Source organism: Cupressus sempervirens, chromosome 11, assembly GCF_028749045.1.
Source record: "Cupressus sempervirens isolate cs-2001-9-10 chromosome 11, ASM2874904v1, whole genome shotgun sequence".
In the NCBI taxonomy this organism is placed as follows: Eukaryota; Viridiplantae; Streptophyta; class Pinopsida; order Cupressales; family Cupressaceae; genus Cupressus; species Cupressus sempervirens.
In genome coordinates this window covers 109195740-109215823 of record NC_143128.1, presented here as the reverse complement: position 1 = coordinate 109215823, position 20084 = coordinate 109195740, and the positions used below count along the sequence as shown (strand labels likewise).

The window sequence follows — 20084 nt, the reverse complement described above, 5'->3', positions numbered from 1 at the left end:
GGTAGGCACCAAAATTTGAATTTCATGTATTTAAGGATGTTTATCATAAGGGTGACTGAAATACTCTATAAGAATATTATGATATATGAGCAAGCCTAACTTTTGAAAATACAATGAACACAAGTTATCAATTGCCAAAATAGAAATCACCTTTAGATTACCCTCACGACTTTAAAAAAAAAATTTGTTAAAAAATATATCAAAATAGTTGCTAATGCATAGAAAAATACCATAAACATTCTAATGCAAAATTTACTAGTCAATCACAGACAAATACCCAAACATCAACTTCATTCCATTTGGGTCATAAAGCATTGTGCTTAGGAGGAAAAGAAGTAGGTAAGTCATAGCACTACACTACAAGCTAAATGGAATCCATCTAGTAATAAATCTCAGCATTGGGTTCTCTCTCAACCAGAATAGATTTCACTATTATCTGCAATCATAAAAAAATTGTAAGTGGTGGAAATCTTCATTCCTCACAATTAAAAGGTTTGCATATTTTGCATTAAAAGAATGTGCATTGGGATTTTTTAAAGGGAAAATATAGTATTTACTTCTAAAACATATATGTTTTAGCATATATGTTTTGTTATATGAAACTCATTGTATAATGATATTAGGTGGGCATGGGAAAAAAAATTACTATTATAGCCCGCTTCATGAAATCCTAAACTACATAAAACATGGGTGTGTTCATTTTAGTTTTAAACACTTCCATCTAAATCAATCAGGCATCTCCTTTTGAGAATTCCAATAGACATTCCAACAAAGAGCTTAAAATTTATCTCTTTCAATTCTACTTCGTCTTTTATTATCTACTATGTCATTAATATGTTAATGATTTGTTACTTCCTATAACATTGTACGAAAGCTAGAGATTATTTAAGATTGAAGATTTTGATGAAAAGAAATGAAAGATTTATATTTTTCATGGGAATAATTATCCTCAACTAGCTAAGTTTTGAACAAAACTTTCAAAAGTGAGATTTTCCATTCGATAAATTCTTGAAAAGGTATTCACTGGCAGTTCCTACGAAGTGTAGGTAATATCATATAATGATTGATATAGTTTAAGTTACTAACATTATGTTTTTCTCAAAATTGGCCTCCAACACATTACTCATTGTACGTTCAACTGAAGTAATGGGATACAATTTCACACAGACTTTTTTTATTGCTAATAATTTTTCAGTGAGGCTAAATAAGAAATATTTTGTCAATAAACTTGAGTAGATCTTGCAAGAAAGTTTATTTTAGGTATCATTAAAAGTTGACAATGTTCTTAATCAATATATCTAATGTTAAAAACAAGGCATAATAGCCACTTGATCTTTAAAACCCCATAAAAGTACCATACCTACAATTGCTTGTTGTAAATAGTAACCCTACCCTATAGCCTCACCAATCAACCCAATTGCACATGTTCAGATTGTTCAAGAGCCAATGCAACAAAACATTCTAACTGAGGCTTCTAAACCCTTAAATAATATTTGGAAGTAAGATGATTGAGCTAGAGAATGCAAGGGACACAAGCAGTGCCAGCATCTACCAAAAATTTAAGAAACTTTTTTTTTATTTCCTTGCTAACAACCACACCCACCATCTCCACATTCTTAACAAGCCAATGCTTTCTTTAGAAAGTGTTTGGGCCTCCAAATGAAGTAGGGTTTTGGAAGAAAAAGAGATCAAATGCCAAAATCTTCACATGTGAGAGACGCGTAGGGTCTAAGCCTAATTCCCACATTGATCTACCTTCACCCATCAAAATCCAGTTTACTAAGATGGATAGTCATAAAATTTCATACACTAGCACTTCCAACAATGAGGTGCAATGTCTATGCTGATAGTAGCATATGCTATATGATATATTTTGACATTTTGAAAAAGGGTAGTCTGTACTTGAAATTCAAAAGAATCGGATATTCATATGCAAGCTAAATTGAAAAATGTGTAATCAAATACTCCATACACTTATAATGAATTGATGCCTTTTAGCATCTCTGATTGAGTCCTTATCACAATCTATAGTGAAAAACATCACAACATGAGAAATCTATCCATTACTATATAATATAAAACATGCGTGTCCTTTAAAAAATAATATAATACTTTGCATACAATAGCTAAAGTGAACTAAAATTATTGTTGAAAGCATCATGATGGTATTAATAACACCAAAATCTCCTATACAAGTAGTAGGCTATTAGAAAAATGAATTCTAAGCTGATGAGGGAATCTATCAATAATTAATATAGATGAAAACAAACTCTAAGTTGGATACATAGGCAGTCAAGCTAGTTGTAGACCAAATCAATTTACTTATGGAAGTTTAATCAAATATTGGGCCATTTGTACAACTATCATGATGAAATCAAGAATCAAAACAATTTTGTGACATTATTTTCTAGCCATGAAATAATCTAACCAGTCTATTGTAAACTTTAAATGTCATAGCTTAATGGAGATAGGAAATTCAAAGCAAGAATTGAATAAAATCTTCTAACCCCCCAAGAGAATAGATAGTCGATTACTACTATAGCTCTTCTTTATGACTCCACTCCCTTTAACTATTTCTTTCCTTTATTTTCTATAGTTGTCATCATAAAACTTTAAATTTTTTAAAATTTCTTAAGCTAAAATCAAGAACGAGATGATTGAAGTAAATTATATATGTAAATGAATTTTGCATATTAAAATATGCAATATGCGATCTCTTATACCATATTTCTAGCTAGGTTTAATGAAATTGAGAATTGTACCAAATTTTAGGCAGGCATACGGATGTACATACAACACCTTTGAGAGCCTTATAGTAACCATAGACCAAACTACCTTACATCCATTCATATTCAGCTTAACATTTATTCTCCAACCTAAGGGTTTGTCAATGAACAATGATCACTTATTTTTCTGTTAAAACTAATTGAAAACCAGTGCCACCAAACCAAGATGCTTTTGATTTACTATCTTAACATATTCAAGATAATGGATCTTAGAATCATTAGTACATAGAATAGATACAACAAAATTAACTATCAAAAAATATGAATATGACATATTTCACCATATTTAAAGCATTTTTTACATAATCTCTTTATAGTATATTTGAATTATTTATAAAGATTCATTTGCATAGCATGAAAGAGCATTGAGTCCTCACCATTGTGGTTTTTGTGGGATTAGATTTCATTAATAAAGAGGAAGATATCTATGTTTTGTGTAAGATTTTTGAAACCCTTGCTAGGTAACTAGACAAAAATTCTAATATTATGGAATCTAATAGTAAACTCAATAATCTTTCATTTGGTTTTGAATTTGCATTTGGAAGTGGTTCCATGTGAGAATGTCATGATGCCTTAGTGGCTTAAAATAGTAAGATCCATGTATTCTAGTTGTAACATGTCTTATTAGTCAAAAGAATACCATATAAGAGTTTGTGAAAAATGACAATAGGTTAATAAGGAAGATGAAAATTTAATGGGTGCTCTATACTCTTGGGTGGATGTTCCAATGAAGATAAACAATATAATTTACATGAAAACTTCAGCTTAGTTGTCTAAATATTGACAATAATTTTGGACCATTATTCTTCTATGAAGTTTGATTCACCAATTCATTAATGATTATGAATTGGAAGGACTAAGGTTTCCTTATGTTGAATATTCCAAAAGTTGGGTTTAAATGAAATCTCATTAACATACTTTGAATGTTAATAGTGAATATTTATTCCTTGTTATAATTTATAGACAATATTATGTTATTGTACTTGACTATTGATTTCTCAAGGATATTGTAAGAGTTTGATAGTGCTTGATGCCCAAAGATATCTAATTCAACATTGGAGGTATTATATAATGAAGATTATAATGTCATTATGATAATGAGTTCACTGATTGGTTTTTGATAGCAATGTAAGAATCTTGTTGTTAGAATGGGTATTTGGACAAGGTATGTTAATAATGAAACTTGGCAATGGAGTAAAGGTTTTGTGTGTGTAGGTTGTATGGACATTGGACAAGGTTCTTGGATTGATAAATATGTTTGAAACCTTGAATGGAAAGAATGAGATTTTATTGATAAGGTAAGATTTATTGATGATTAAGTTGATGACCCTTTGAATTAATGCTCTTGAGAAACATTGCAGCATAGTGAATGATGATCTTGTGAATATGGTAATTCAATAAGGGCAATAAACTTTGAAGGTTATCAATTGAGTAAGGATAGGATTGGGGGACCTATCATAAGTGTCTTGAACAGAATGATCTCATGATGTCGCATCTAGAATAATGATTTTATATCGTAAAATTTTGTATGGAACAACAAGATCTTAGTATGATGTTGGTTGTTAAAGATACAAAAATGTAATCAACAAGGAATATTATAGCATTAGTAATCAAGCACTACCTATAATGAGCACTAAATATCTTATATCTTATGCATAGCATTAGTATTTGGTTAAAGTCAAGATACTATTGTTTGTTATACATGGGAATTGAGAGAGTTAAAATGTATTGTATTCATCAAAGAGGAAACTTTCATGACAAAAATCCATGAAAGCATCAATCTAATCAACAAGTAAGTGCAAAAATAATGCACTCACAAGTTCAAATCTGATCAAGATCATTAATATATAACATAGAACAAGAGAGAAGAACATAATCAAATGAACAAGGGCATTTGATTCTAGTAAGGCAATAAGTAATCAACATTTAGAGACAATATAATCATCCAAAGGTAATCAATGTGAAGGAACCTTGAAACTTGGAGATGTTTTTCTTTGCCAAGGAGAATGATGTATCCAACAAGTATATGGAGTGATGCAATTAAGAGTAAAGTTCTACAGATCATGGCTTGTCTTGAAACCTAATGTATGTAGATTGAGATATTAATAAAGTCATATTTTTCCATATTGATGAATCTCTTCACTATCATTATAGTTTTTAATGGTTAGATTTGTGTTGTTAATGTCAAAATTTTAAAGTTCCATGCACTATATAAGCTAAATCATGAACTTAAGTGTATTTTTACATCCATTGTATTTCATTTGGTTAAGTAGTTGTAGAGCTTTCCTATTTTATTGAAACAAAAAACACTTGGATTTGGGAATCTCGAGGCCATTCTAAATGTAATATTTCCATAGGTTGAGGCCCTAATTACAGAGAAAGTGTAGGGGGGTGGGAATAATGTGTTTTTGTATGGAGGGTTGTAGATGACCATGTGTTGTTGTCAAGATTATGAAACCCTAAAAATAACAAAAAATGCATGATTTAGAGCATGGGTTACTTTCATGAAATAGATAACACTTCAAAATCTTAGGTGGGTCTAACACATTTTCATCTAAACAATGAACTCTTGAACATACAAATTAAAAACTCACCTAGAGAAGAAATCTTGTAATTGCTCTGTTAGGATACTAGAAAAACCCATTTGCTCGAACCCCAAACAGTAGGAAATTTCTTCATTCAATTGGTTGAACTAGTGTAAGATTAGTCTAGAGTTTGGATCCATGTATGTCAGCACTCTTAAGGAATTGCTCATACACTTGAGATGGTAGTCCTTAATTTTTTATTGGAGGTTGCTCATTTCTTCCACGAAAATAGATGCCTTTTAAGTTTTTGAGTTTGTACACATAGATAAACCATATATATCATTGTGATTGCATATAACAAATGTATGTTTGATAAAATTAATAGAATGACATAACTCTTCTTCTTTTTTAAAAACTCTAATAAAACTTCAGGATCTAAATTTCTAGATTCTAATTCTTTGGGGGTTTCATCAACTAGTCACAAGTCAGGGATCACTCACGAAGTTGGATTTGGGTGAAACATGCTTCATGGGATTACTAGATAGCATTGGTCAATAGACCAAATTGGAGGAGTTGATAATAAACAACTATTTGTTGAATTCCTTACTAGAAACACTTGTACAACTTACTGAAGTTCAATATCTAAATATTGAAGGGTGCCCTTTGATTGAGTTGACATTTCTTTTAGGGTCCTTTTCTTCATCATTGTGTAGCCTCAAATGTATATCGCTGGTGGGTTTATCTCTTGAGAATTTATCAATCTCTTAGCAATGTTTCCCTGGGCTCGAATATCTAGATGTGGGCTATAATCACCAATTAGAAGAGATCAAAACCCCTAAAACTAGGAAAGCATGTATGAATATTTAATAGAGCTAATGTTTAATGAAACCCCTAAATTATATTATTTTTCTCTCTTTCAAATGAAAACTAATGTTTAATGAAACACTCAAGACCAAGAAAGAAAAGATAATAAAAGACAATGACTTAAAGGGCTCCTTCGAACATTTTTTGCATTTTAAGCTACCTGATAATAATCTTAGCTTCTTCTATATGAAATTCATTACCATCTTTGACCCACTTATTAATTGTAGTAGGAACATCTTTGTAAATAAACTTAAAAATATCTTCAAGCAAGCTTTTACATGGTCCATCTCCTTCACCTTCAACTCTTGGTAAAGAAGAATCAACTTGAGCTTCTCCTTTTGAGACCTCACCTTCTGTATCCCATAGCAACCATCTGATAGAAAGATCCATTAAATGTTGTCTCATTAAACAATCCAAGACCTCCTCCCATAGTGTTTAAGGGTTGATTCAACTCAAAAGGCACCATAAAGAAAACAAGCCTATCTCCAAAATGGCTTTGATTATGATTTCTCCTACCAACAATGAATTAGAAATCAATAGAGAAATTGTCTAGAGCTTGAGATTTGTTTTCCCAAAGTTGAACCCCTTTATTGTAAAGGAAATTTTCCTTTTTTTTTTGTTATGAACCTAAGTTGGTCGAAATTTCAACCAACTTAGGCATAAAACCCTAGTTTGGTCGAATTTTCAACCAACATGGGGATAAGATTTTTAAAAACATGAAATCATAGGCCAATATGGCCTTTGGTCAAAAATTTTGGTAGAAAATCCAAGGGAAATGTACCAGTGTTTCTTCTTTTGTTCCATGACTTCACATAGCCCTATTGAGTGCATCCCATTTTCTCACTTTAGTGATTTGACATATTCATTTAAAGTATTATTTCTCTCCAGTAGATCTACTATTATTGCATACAATTCACTGGAACTACCTTCATCAAGTAGTTCTTTAATGGTTTGTTTCTTATATTGTGTGTCACCCAATTGAATCGATATATCTTTCCTTCTCTTCAAGGATTTCCTCAATGTCTCATTTGTAGACTTGACTTGTTAAAATTCAAGATGAATATAAGCTTCTAATTCTTAATGATCTCTTTTAGTTTATAGATTTTCATTTCCTTGACTCCCAAGTGGTTCAACATCAATTAAAAAAATGAAGTTGTGATACCAATTGTTGGAAATCTAATATGGAAAGTAAAATACTAAGGGTTGAGGGGTGAATTAGAATCTATTTTATATCATCACATAAACTCTTATTGTAACATTAAACTCATATCAATGAAATCATTCACTTCAACATAATATCAGATCTAATTTCTAACTACATGAATGAAAACTCATAAACATATAACACATTAATATAATGATTTGGTAATGTATTAACCCTCCAAGATAAAGGTAAAACTATGGTGTGGATTACACCCACAACATCTTCACTATGACAAAAATAAAGTTGTGCCTAATAAGGCTACAATATTTTGATCACTTCTAATGGTATACCCTATGAGGGGTCTTCCCTATTAAAGGATAAAAGAACTATTAAGACCTACCTTGATTAAAGGATTTTTACATTAAAAAAAAGTGAGTACTCTATAAGGAGATTTACAAAAGCCTGTTAAAGATACTTTGTTAAGAGATTTAAACCTTGAAACACCTACTAGAATTTCTAGTACCCAATCCTTCAGTTTGCACTTACAATGTCGATATTAGATCTACTCTATACAATATATTATTACCTTAATATGATTTATCTTTTATATCTCTACTCAATACTTTTCAGTGCACTACTCAATCTCTTCTACCCTAATTCACCTTTATAATTTGAATGCAACTAGATTCTTAATCACATCTACGAACTCTCTTCACATATTCTCTCACATACGTGAACTAGGTCACATACCCTCCTTAAATAGTTGTTTGTGTGAACCTTCTAGATCCCAATCAACTATCTAGATCCATTTCTAGTGTCATTTAGTCCATGCAATTTTTTGATTGATGAATTTCCTTACCTATGGATTAATGATCCTCTATTAGATGCATAATTAGTTTCTTGATTACCTCTTTTATTTGTAAAATATGCCTCCAAGTTAGCAAAAATGGTTTACATAAGATTATGTGTCATTCTAAACAAAAATGCAAAATTTTCTTGCTCAACACTTATATCATATTAGTGCTTGTTATAAACTATTTCATCATGTTGTCCCTCATCCTTAACTTTTGTCTTCATATACTAAATTACCTAGCCTCTGTAGCACTCAACTTTTACTACTTTCCCTGAAAAATACAACAATCACTAGAGTACTCAGTGAGCTCAAGCTTGCTTAGCAGTAACTACTGCTTGACATATAACTTAATATATACAAGTCTTCAATACATGACTTGACCTTGTATAAGGTGGTTCAGTCATAGTCATGAATAAATGACTTTGCCTTGTGAATGACTAGAAGTGTTTGACAGTAATAGATGATTGGCCTAAGGGATCAACAAATTTCTCTTCTTATTTATTTTAGCTACATCAAGGGTTAGTTGAGCTTGGAAAGAAGATTCAACACTTTTAGGTGAATAATTATCAAAATTTGACAATTGATATATACCGAATCTACCAACTAGACTATCCAAGGATAGATCATTACTAGATGTACATCTCAACTCTTGTATTGTAAAAACTCTAATAACATAAATAGGAAGTAAAGTTCTCAATACATTGCTTATCACAGTCTCTTCAAATATAATTCCTCCACAACTTTAATAACATTCACCACCTCTTTAATTTGGCCACAATATTGTAATGGTCTTATGTTATTTCATTCTTATATGATCAAATTTGACTCTCAAGATTTCTTCCTTAGCTCTCAATATATTTTTGTCTCCTTCATGGATTTGTGATAACTTATCCCACATTTTTTTGTAATAGTGCAAGCCTTCACATCATCAAATTCAACATAACTTAGGGTTGTTGCTAGTTGAATCATTATTTGGTTGTGCTCTACTTGTCTTTCATTTGTTCAACTATCATAGGTCTAGGTACCTTAATATATTAATTATCTAGGTAGTATGATGTAGAATATCGAACACCAGATAAGTGTATTCTCATCAAGTGTTTCCATTCTAGAAAGTTCTCCTTGTTCAATTGGGTACCTCTCTCTTGTAAATCTTGATCTTTAGCTATAAGTTATTTCAAACTTTCTTTACAAACACATGAAGAGGTATTTTATATTTTAGATTATTGTGATGCAAGTTATGCCCAACACATGAAGAGGTATCAAAACTTTAGAATTGAGTCACTTCAAAATAAAAAATCATAGAAAATAACTACTTACAAAATTATTAAAAAATACAAAACTTCTTGATATCACTCTTGCCTATCATCCTACCAAAGGCTCTTTCAAAATATTAAATGCACCTATATGTTTATTGAGCACACAAAAACAACTATGTTATATTTTCCAATAAAAAACAAGAATAATTTTTTATGCGTATAGGGTTTTACCCTCTTAGTCTTAACCAATTTTGGATAGCCTTGGTAGTTTAGAAACTAGATTCAAAGTACTAAAATTTTTGTATTTGACACATGTTCTCATTTTGAGTGCATGACCCTCAAATTGGTCTTCCAAGACCAATTTTACCTAATTTTAGAAAAAAAAGTCTACTTATACCCCCCTTTTTGTACACCTTCTTTGTGCACATACCTAAGTATGGTGTTAGTGAGGTCCAACATTTTAGTGGTGATATCTTTTGGTTCCCCAAAAATATTTTAGAGAATGCAGGGATCTTAGGTTAGGGTCTTTTGGGTGTTCTTCCTCTTTCAATTACTATAGATGAAAAAGAGAATTTAATAATCTTTGAGAAGAATATCTCCAATTGGGAACTATTATTGGGTTTTCTTTGAAACCCTAAATCTCCTTTGTATAAAGATGGAGTTTTGTTAGAAAAGATGTCTATATTTTCTTTTGAAACTAGAATCCCCTTTAGATTATTAAAATTTAATAAAAATCTACTCCAAAATGAAGAAAAATTGTCTTTAGATGAGGGGATGTCAAAAAAGAAGGAACTTTCATTTGGAGCTCAAAGAGGTTGAATTTTTGGAAAGAGGGGAACAAGAACTTTGGATACATCAATGTTAAGAAGAGAGAAAGTTATGAAATCTTATTTCTTGCATTAGAACTCAAAAAGGTGCACTTAGCTTTAAAGCTAGATATTTGCATTGGCATGCATGCGGGTTTAAATTTTATTCCAAACTTTTAAAAGTCTCTTTTCATTTTTCCTTGAAGCTCTCTTTTTTACCCATGTTTAATCAAATTCACAATCTTCTTCAAAGTCCTTATTTAGACATTATTGTCATATTTAATTCTTTCTTCCAAGATCCATTTTATAATAGAAGCAATACCATGTTGTTATCATTATCACCAAAAAAATATAAAAGTGAATGACATAGAGCCTAAAAAATAAATTATTCCCTTTTTGTAGAGGTAATGAGCCTCAAAAACATGAACCTCTTGTTGCCTATTACTGTAATGCTATATTAATTTTGATCTCAAGTTTACTTCTAAATAAATCAAAGCCTCAAATATCTCTATATTAATAAAAGGTTCTACAATAAAAGAATTTAATAGGCCTTGTGTAATATTTTTGAAGGTTATTTAAATATGTGAATGAACAATGGCTAAAGATCCCTGCAAAGGAATAAATTTAAAAAAACAAAAAACAAGAAATGTTCAACTAGTTTCCTTGATGAAGTGTAGCTAGAAAAGGTACACACTTACTTACATGACCTTGATTTAATTTTGTCCAAATAAGAGACAAAATAAGTTCCATAAGTAGAGGAGTCAAAATAAATAAAATAAGATATATATCAATTTTAGAATTGGTGAATGCAATTCAAAATTTCTTTATTTTGTAACCCTACTTTGTAGATAATCCTTGCATTGTGGCTGAATCAAATACATATTATAGAGTTAGAATTCAACATTTTTCATTGATTCATATAACTCTAACCATTTTATCAATAAGAAAATAAAAATAATTATTTAGTTTTTAATTTGAGACTATTTCCTTGTATAGTTTTCTAATGGTTCAATACAATTTTCCAATGGTTCAATCCTCAATTGAAATGTAATTTTGAGCTATGAGAGTGTGTGAATAGCTTGTTCCAAATCCCTAATATGAAAAAATGTTAGAATAAGCTTGTAAATAAAAATAATTCTTCAATATAAATGTTTTCCTTATTGTTGGAGAATTCAATTATAAGTTCACATGTTATATTTATTTTTGAAAATGAAGACAGGGAGAGGGCCTTGAACCTGGAGAACCAATACAAAATGACAACACTACACTAGGCCATTACAACCAAGTAGTAGGATAAACCATCACAAACAAATGAAGTAACTAAAATATTCAATAAAATTTAGCAAAAGCAACATGTTATATTTTTTGCTGGCTTTAGCTGCTAATGAGCTCTACGGTTCTACAGTTTTAGCAAAATGATATGGAAATATTAATAGGAAAATGGTATAATTAACTTTTTAACATTGCGTGAGGAAAAATGGGTCTTATACTCCAATAGAAGATTAATTAATTTTAGAGAGATAAATTAAAGACCATAAATATATTCTTATTTTAATGGATAGAAGGTTGGGTAACTTGGGCAAAACTAGTTGAATATGCATATGAAGTATGAGTTTGATTTGGATGATTTCCATTTGTAACCATAATGTCATCTTAACTAAAGTATCATATCTACAACTTTGTATGCATGACATGAAAGTTTGAGACTTGAGTAAAAAGGAACATCCTTTGCATATGATCATTTGAGAGTCAAAGAAAGGTTACAAGAAAATTTTAGTAAGTATTATCAGTATGCTCTTTGTTGTAATTTTGTTGTTTTGTTGAAAAAAATTATTTACATTAACCTTCCTTATTATGCATAAACACATATATCATATAAATAAGAAATATATTAGTATAGATTAAAAAAAGATACATTTTTTTGAATTTTTTTTTTGAATAAATGCATTTGAGTTTGGAATAAAAAGGGAAGGATTATGACTAGGTCAAATAAATAGAAATGAGTAACCCTTCCAATCTGGATGTCATAGAATAGAAACATTGCAGCAAGAGGAATCGCAATAAAAAAAATTTATGTGCCTTGAATTGGATCTATTGAATATTTTGAATAAAAAAAAACTTAACTCAATAAAAAAAATTATGTGCCCTAAATTTGATCTACTAGATCTTGTGAACAAAAAATAGATTTAACACATCTTATGCTAGAAACTAATGTGTGAATATGGAAAAGGAGAAGAGTAATTGAAAATAGTCTAGAATTTATTCAACTTTAGAGACAATGTTGGCTTATTAGTTGTCTTAGCTCCACTTAATGGTCTCCTACACTAGGTTTTACTTTGCTTTACATCTCTTTCCACCATATCTTAATTAGTGGTGGTTGTGTTTGAGTGGTATTCTTGGACTTATTACTAGTTTTGCAATCATTCTTTGTTTCTATTGATAGTTAGACCCTTCTTTACTTATGGAAGTATCTAGAAAAATGGGAAATAGAGAAATAAGATAATAACCTTTTATAAACATGGGTGATACTAATTATTGTTTATGGTTATATTTTATTTCTTTGAACATGGTGGGATTAAAGAGAGCCAATTACTTTTCTCATTAAGATCTTATAGTAATTTAGAGTAGTTTAGCACCAGTTCATTATTGCCCACTAGATCTAGGATTCCTCATTCCTAGTGTAGGCCTTGCTCCTATTAGTTATTTGTTGAGATCGCCCATTAAATTTCTTAATTAAGTGAATAATATTTTTAATCTTTGTTAATAATAAGAATGGAAAGAAACATGAGAATAATTTTTATTATATAGATTTTTTAGAAAACACTACTAGGGAAATTGGACAATCATTCCTAACATAAGTAGGCTAAATGCAAATTTCTAATAATTAAAATATTTAATTATTTACATATCTCACTCAGTTCCATGGAATTTTTAAGTTTTCAAAAAATTATTCCTCATATAGCTCCGTTTATTGAGATTTAAGATTTTCATGATAGAGTTATAAATTTCTCAATTACAAGTGCTCAAGTATTTTATAATTGGGTTCTGTTAACAATAATTTAAAGAGATATTTTATATTGTTGTTATGATGAATTTTAATTCTGGATGTAAGATTAAACCTCCTCTAGACATTCATGAAGAACGATCTCCATTTTATTGAGGAAAATTCAAATGAATATTAACACTATAATAGAAGCATTTTATATATTTCACTCTAGATTTTCATCCTTTATCAGGTATCTTTTGTAGCAAACTATTGTATCCTTTTTTGCATAGATTTCTTTAGCATTTTATGCTTCTCAAATGGGAAACAGTTCTGACATCATCCATGCTTTGTGATTTCATCTCCTTTCTATGAACTATGGATTTCTCTATTTAGTTTAAGTTACTTATGAATTGATTTATCTCTATTTAAAAAGTATATGAAATGTATTCTTGCCTATTTATCTCACAAAAGGATACATTTTCTCTTATAATACTATTTTATTAAAATAACTTTACCATATAATTGATCTAATTACTATTAGTGATGTATTCCATAGTTACAACATGAAATATCATTCCATGTAAACAAATAAATTGACATCTTAGCTCGCACTACGTAAAAGTTGTGTTTGACATCAATTTGTTGTTGGAAATATAAGAGGAGTAATTGAGAGGGGAGGGGTGAATTAGTTACCACAAAATTAATTCCAAATCCCTTAGATGTCAATACAATTCAAAACATAAACTCAGCTAAAGTTGTATTTTGTTGTAACTTGATAAACACACATGCACTCAATTAACACTAGCAAAATGTTGTAACTCAGCAAGCATTGAAATATCAACTATAACTCGATAATAACTCAATATTCAGATCTTAAGATGTTTAGTGTGGTTAACCTTAAGTAACTTAGTTCCATACACATGAAAGACATAGCATGAACACAAGTGACACCAAGATTTAATGTGGAAACCCAATTTGGGAAAAACCACCAATTGCAACTAGTTACTATTTTTCACTCTTCTGAAGTGAGTCCTATTAGGAGCCAACCCTATTAAAGGTCACAAAATAAAATGTTAGGTGTGACTCTACTATAGGATTTAATTACCACGTTAGGAGTGGCCTTAATAGAGGCCTTCAAGACACTTCAAGTATAAATACCACCTTGTTAGAGGATTTACAAATAGCTGTTAAGCTAACTCTGTTACGAGATTTTGTTCACTACTAAAATGGTTAGAGAGTAACAATAATATGACCTAATTTTTGATGCAACTGTCTTTTTGATTTTAGATCTCAATTTTGGCATGAATGCTCAATCCTTCTTGATCAAATAAATCTTTGCAGCCCAACAAGGATATTCTTATTATCCTTCCAATTTGCTTCCTTTAAGCATCTTCTTATCTTCACACTTGTTCACATTCAATCCCATAATCTTGACTTTATACTTATATCATATACATTATTAAGTTGGCTCAAATACAACTTTAAAAAATTAACAGTCATCTCCTCAGTCGACTAGAACCATCAAACAAATCCATTAAACTCAAAATGCCAAGACTAGAAAATCCTTTGTTAGCCAACCCTACTCGGTAAACACTAACCAAAATAAAATTTCCTTCATTAACCTAGTGAGCTTGGTTAGTAATAGTTTCATGCCAACATACTTTGTCTCCCAAGTGAACTTAGTAGACACTTTCTTCTATGAATTCTCTTTGGTAACCGAGTGAGTTTGGTTAACACTCGTTACCTTCCAACTTTCCTTTGTCTCCCGAGTGAACTTAGTAGACATTGTGTTTCAAACTTGGAAAATATTGGAATACTCAATAGACATAGGAAACTATCCTCATCACCTGACTGAGCTCACCAGATACTTACTGGTGAATGTGTGATGTTTTTTGTAACATCAAAGACAATATACAATTGATCAATTGCTTTTAACATTTATGTCATCCAAGATAATCTTTGTAATAGCTTCTATAGATACAAAACACTAGATAGTGAATCGATCAACTATAAATAATAACAATTTTCTTTTTCTTTTAAATCCATGTTAGCGGTGTGGATTTTTAATGCATTAAATAATCTGTGCCCCTACATTTGAGGAAATGACTAAGTGTCACTATAGATTAATTTTTGGGTTTAATGTGTTATTATTTGACTTGTTACTAGAGTTTCACTAATTATTTGTCACCATTTATAGTTCAACCCTTATTTACTATAGCAAGTATCTAGAAAAAAAGGGAAAGAGAGAAATAAGATAATAACCCTTTATAAACATGAGTGATACTAAATATTATTAGTTCTTGTTGTAGGCATACTAATGGATCCATTAAGTGATATAATTAATTTTAACCAATAGTATTTTAGAATTAATTCATCATTATAGTCTTTTCTAGATAGTCTTCTCTATATTTTGATATTATTTGATAATTTAAAAAATTTTAAATTGTTATTTATTTGAACTTCTATTGACTCTAACTTAAGAATGCGAGGACAAAAAAACTCTGAAAACAACATTAAAAAATTACTAAAAAAAATGAAATGATAACACTATACTTTAAGCATTAAATATGAATTATTAAATGTGTTTTCCTTTTCTCTAGATCATTCAGTACTTTTGGCAAAAATAAGTATATTTTCTTAGCTAGATCATTTTTTACTTTTCCTTTTACAAATTTTATGCTTTTCTTTTCTTTTATCACCGCTAATCTACATTCTGCAATTTCTATTCCTATTTTTTCTCTTGCATGTTATGATTTTTGCAAGTTATTTTTTGAGAGATACCAAGCTTGTTCTTTGAACCAGACACATAGATAATGAGCTCAGTGAATTTCTTAGAGGTGTAGAGGGTTTTTTATGTTTCTTCATTCTGGGCAGTTAATTCTAGAAAACTCTGAAGAGCATTGTATAGGAAATATATTGATATGCCCTTGGATGTTTAAGATATTGTTTTTTCTATTATATTGCTAATGGTTTTTCTTGGGTACATTGTTTGGGTGGTTGATCTTGGTAAAGTTTATCCAACATTATACTATTAGACACTAAGGATTTTTTGGAGTTTGTACACAGGCACTAATTTTTGGTATATCAATTAATATTTTTAACAACATATTTTTTAACTTTTAATAAGCTTGGTTTCTGCCCTTTCTAGTTCTGTATCGAGTGATTCCTCATTATGCTAGTGTAGTAGAGATTGTTTAGTTTTACATTTATCTTCAATACAAATATGACTCTTTTTCTTCTTGAGTGAATCTAAAGTTGCCTACGAAGTTAATTTTTTATGACATTTCTAGTTTTTGATAGCACATTCTTAATTCAATGGGTAAATCCAACCTATTTATAATGCAACAAACTATCTTAAATGCATCCTCACCACCATTCTTTGGTTGTTTATGTATTACTAAAGTACTAAAGGGAAAAGAGAGCATCCTAAAAATTCATCTGAGATTAGTTTGCACATCTTGTACACAATAGTTACTTGAACAACTTCTAATAAGAAAATACAAGTGCATACTAGTATGCCATAAAAATGGAAACATACATAGTTGATTTACCACAATTAAAACCTTAAATGAAAGTGATTGCAGCTTACCAATCTAAATAAATTTCAGCAGTATTATGACATACATATTATTATTCTATCATCATAGAACTAGAAAAATGAGACAGAATAAAGAACACAACTATACGTGGGGGAAACCTTTCCAGGTAAACAATCCCACCCTCCAAATCATCAAGCTAATGTATTATTTAGCAACATGTTACAATACATTCTCAGCCTTCACATAGAGATTTAAATCTTGCTCCATTCTAGAGGAAATCTGATAGCATAACCCTGTTCAAATAACTTCTCATCTCTCTCTCTATTCTCTACAAAAATGCTTTGTACTTATAGAGTTTTCATACAAGAGGAAACAATTTCTAAAGCTTCTACATTGAATGCATCTACAAATTATTTTGAATGTATCTACAATTTCTGAAGCTTCTACATTGAATGCAAGGGTTGTACATAAGGAAGTTTCTACAACAATGCTTTGTACTTTAGAGTTTTCATACAAGAGGAAACAATTTCTGAAGCTTCTACATTGAATGCATCTACAAATTATTTTGGAAACTTCCTTATGCACAACCCTTGCATAAAAGCAGAGCATAAGACAATAAATCGCCAAAAAATAGAATCTTTGTATTTTTCTACTCCAAGTCTTTTCTTGTGGAAGAATTCAGCTTCATTTAGCACCTTTCCAAGAAAGCATAAATAAAGCTATAAATCATGGTAAGGTTGAGTCACCTTATCCCAACAATATCCCACTTGATGAAGACATTACAAGATTCAAATTGATGAAACTATATCATCACAGCCATCCATGAAACAACATAAATCATAACATATGCTCGCGTGCTCCAACTAGACACCTATCCAAATAACACAAGCATAAGATCCATGTGATAACAAAGGCTACACAACCTGCCACCACTCCACTATGCTCATGAGCTACATAGAAGCATCAAAAACATTAACTTCTTAGCCCAACAAAACTATGAAGTCATCCTATAGAAAACAAGATAAAATATTAGCTAGAACAACAACCAAACTGATTGGTCCAATCCAATTGATAAACCCATGAGATTGAAAATAGCATCGATATTAAATGCTAATTCATCCAATCACCCATACCTCAAAGGTATCGAAAACTAGAAAACTCATGCTAGCAACATAACCAACCCATAAACTGCAACCTCAAGCTCTATCTTCAAACTAGTTGATGAAGATGAAACACATACAAGAACTCCCACTACATGGGTAATGTCAGATCTAAAAAATCAACAGCATATTGAGTCTACTAATAATAACACAAAGAAAGTGAAACCATGTAATACCAAGGACCATCCATAAAGATATGCAAATCCTATAGTAGAAACACTGCATGAAACATCTGTCTCATCTAGTCTCCACAACTCTCCCATGTTCTCCACATCCAACAAAGAAAAGAAATAAAGGAGCCACCATGTCATCACCAAAAAGAAATGAAGTACCAGTGATAAAAAATGACCATAAAAGAGTGACCACATAGCTCCAAAAAATCTCAGAAAACAATGTTATGTGAACCTAAACATCCAAGAAGATAACCAAGGCCAAAGAGTGAAAGTGAAAATCATAAGCATGTAGCATGTCCTTCTACAAACACTTCTAAATGTCAATTTTGCCAAGTATGATCTCCTTCACAACCCAAAGAGAAAAGCCACAACAACATCAAAAAATGTTCAACCTCAGGAGATCAAACATAACATGATATCATGAATCTACATGGATGTAAGCCTCTCAAAGAAGATAAAACAACCCCATTTCCTATTTTAGGAAATCATCCCACTACCATATCCTATTTTCACCATAAATGAAAGTACACCTCAAGGAGATAATAATGTTATCCATTTCCCACAATGAATCCTCCAGAACCATCTAACTATAGCTCAAGATCTACGAATATGAAAGAAAATATAAAGCACCTAAAACTAACATTGGGCAATATCTTTCAAGTGATAAATTTCTGAGTAGACCAAGAGTGGGGAATGAGAATGCTCCTCCAAGATATGCAAGTCACCTTGTGAATTATCCAAGAAAAATCTCCTCATAGGTCTATATTGAACTCATGTCCAACAAAGGTGTAGGCTCTTCGAAATTTCTGTTGAAATCTCATCAAGAGTATACATCTCAACAACATGTCTCTCATATCAAGAGTACTCTAGCCTTTCCTTAGTCTCCAAGTATCCACAAGCACCTATAATTAATCACTCCATGCAAAACTCCATTGCAACATAGCACTATCATGAAGTATCAAACAAATGATCAAACTACTCAATACCAAGAAACTAAAACAAGATCAATGTCAAAGCTCCGACCATGGAATCAAGAACATAAACATGACATTATGATCTAAACCATCTCCTCCAAAGAGATAACATTCCTCATCTAATCATATCAAATAATTGTATCATGTCACTACTCTAAACTGGTAATAAAGAGAGAACCATGAGATAAAAGCCACCATGATAACATATCAAATAAAAGCATAAACAACATCTCTACCAAGGACCCTTGAATCCTAAAGATATCAACATCTCCAATCAAATGAAGATACCATCTCCAACTAGTGCACCAACAAATGTGAAAGACCCTTCTGCAGCAACAAGATCTAAGGCATCCTCCAACATCTACAACACTAAAGAATATCATCCACCACCATAAAATGGAAACATATAGTTACTACCAAAGCTCCCACTGAAATGTGATACCAAGCTCTCCAAGCATATGACACAACATCCTCCAAATCTAAAAATCATCTAGGCTCACACATCACACTGGGTGAAATCAAGATCTCCACACTAAGGAAATTCACCATACTTAAGGACTCCATAACTAACTACCCAAGTACTCAAATATCATCCATCCTCTCATCTCAAAGAAACCACATAAATGCACAAGTGACCATAAACAAGGCCAGCTAAAAAGCCTGCACCAACACTAAATCAAATTTGGTGGATATAGATAGTCCACATCCAAGTTGTCCCACTGCAATTAGATGGGTGGCCTACCCACCTAATTGCATAACTTGTAGATCCAATCATTGCAACATGCAAACCCACTATCACATTAGTGACATATACAAATGAGATCAAAGAGAATAATCATGTAGACAACATGACTTAAACACTAGATCAAGCACAAATCAGATTTGCCAATTATGTCCACATCAAGCACCATAGTCCAGGAATCCAACAAAGCATCGCCACAGAAATGCTGAGTGACTAATCACATACCAACATCTCCATGCAGAGAAAGAAAAAAACCTCCTCTCACCATGCACAAAG

General features: G+C 31.0%; 1 pseudogene; it reads right to left on the bottom strand.

Annotated features, from left to right (window-relative positions):
- Positions 1-304: 304 nt before the first annotated feature.
- On the bottom strand, positions 305-1765 carry LOC149528457 (CST complex subunit STN1-like; annotated as a pseudogene).
- Positions 1766-20084: the final 18319 nt, after the last annotated feature.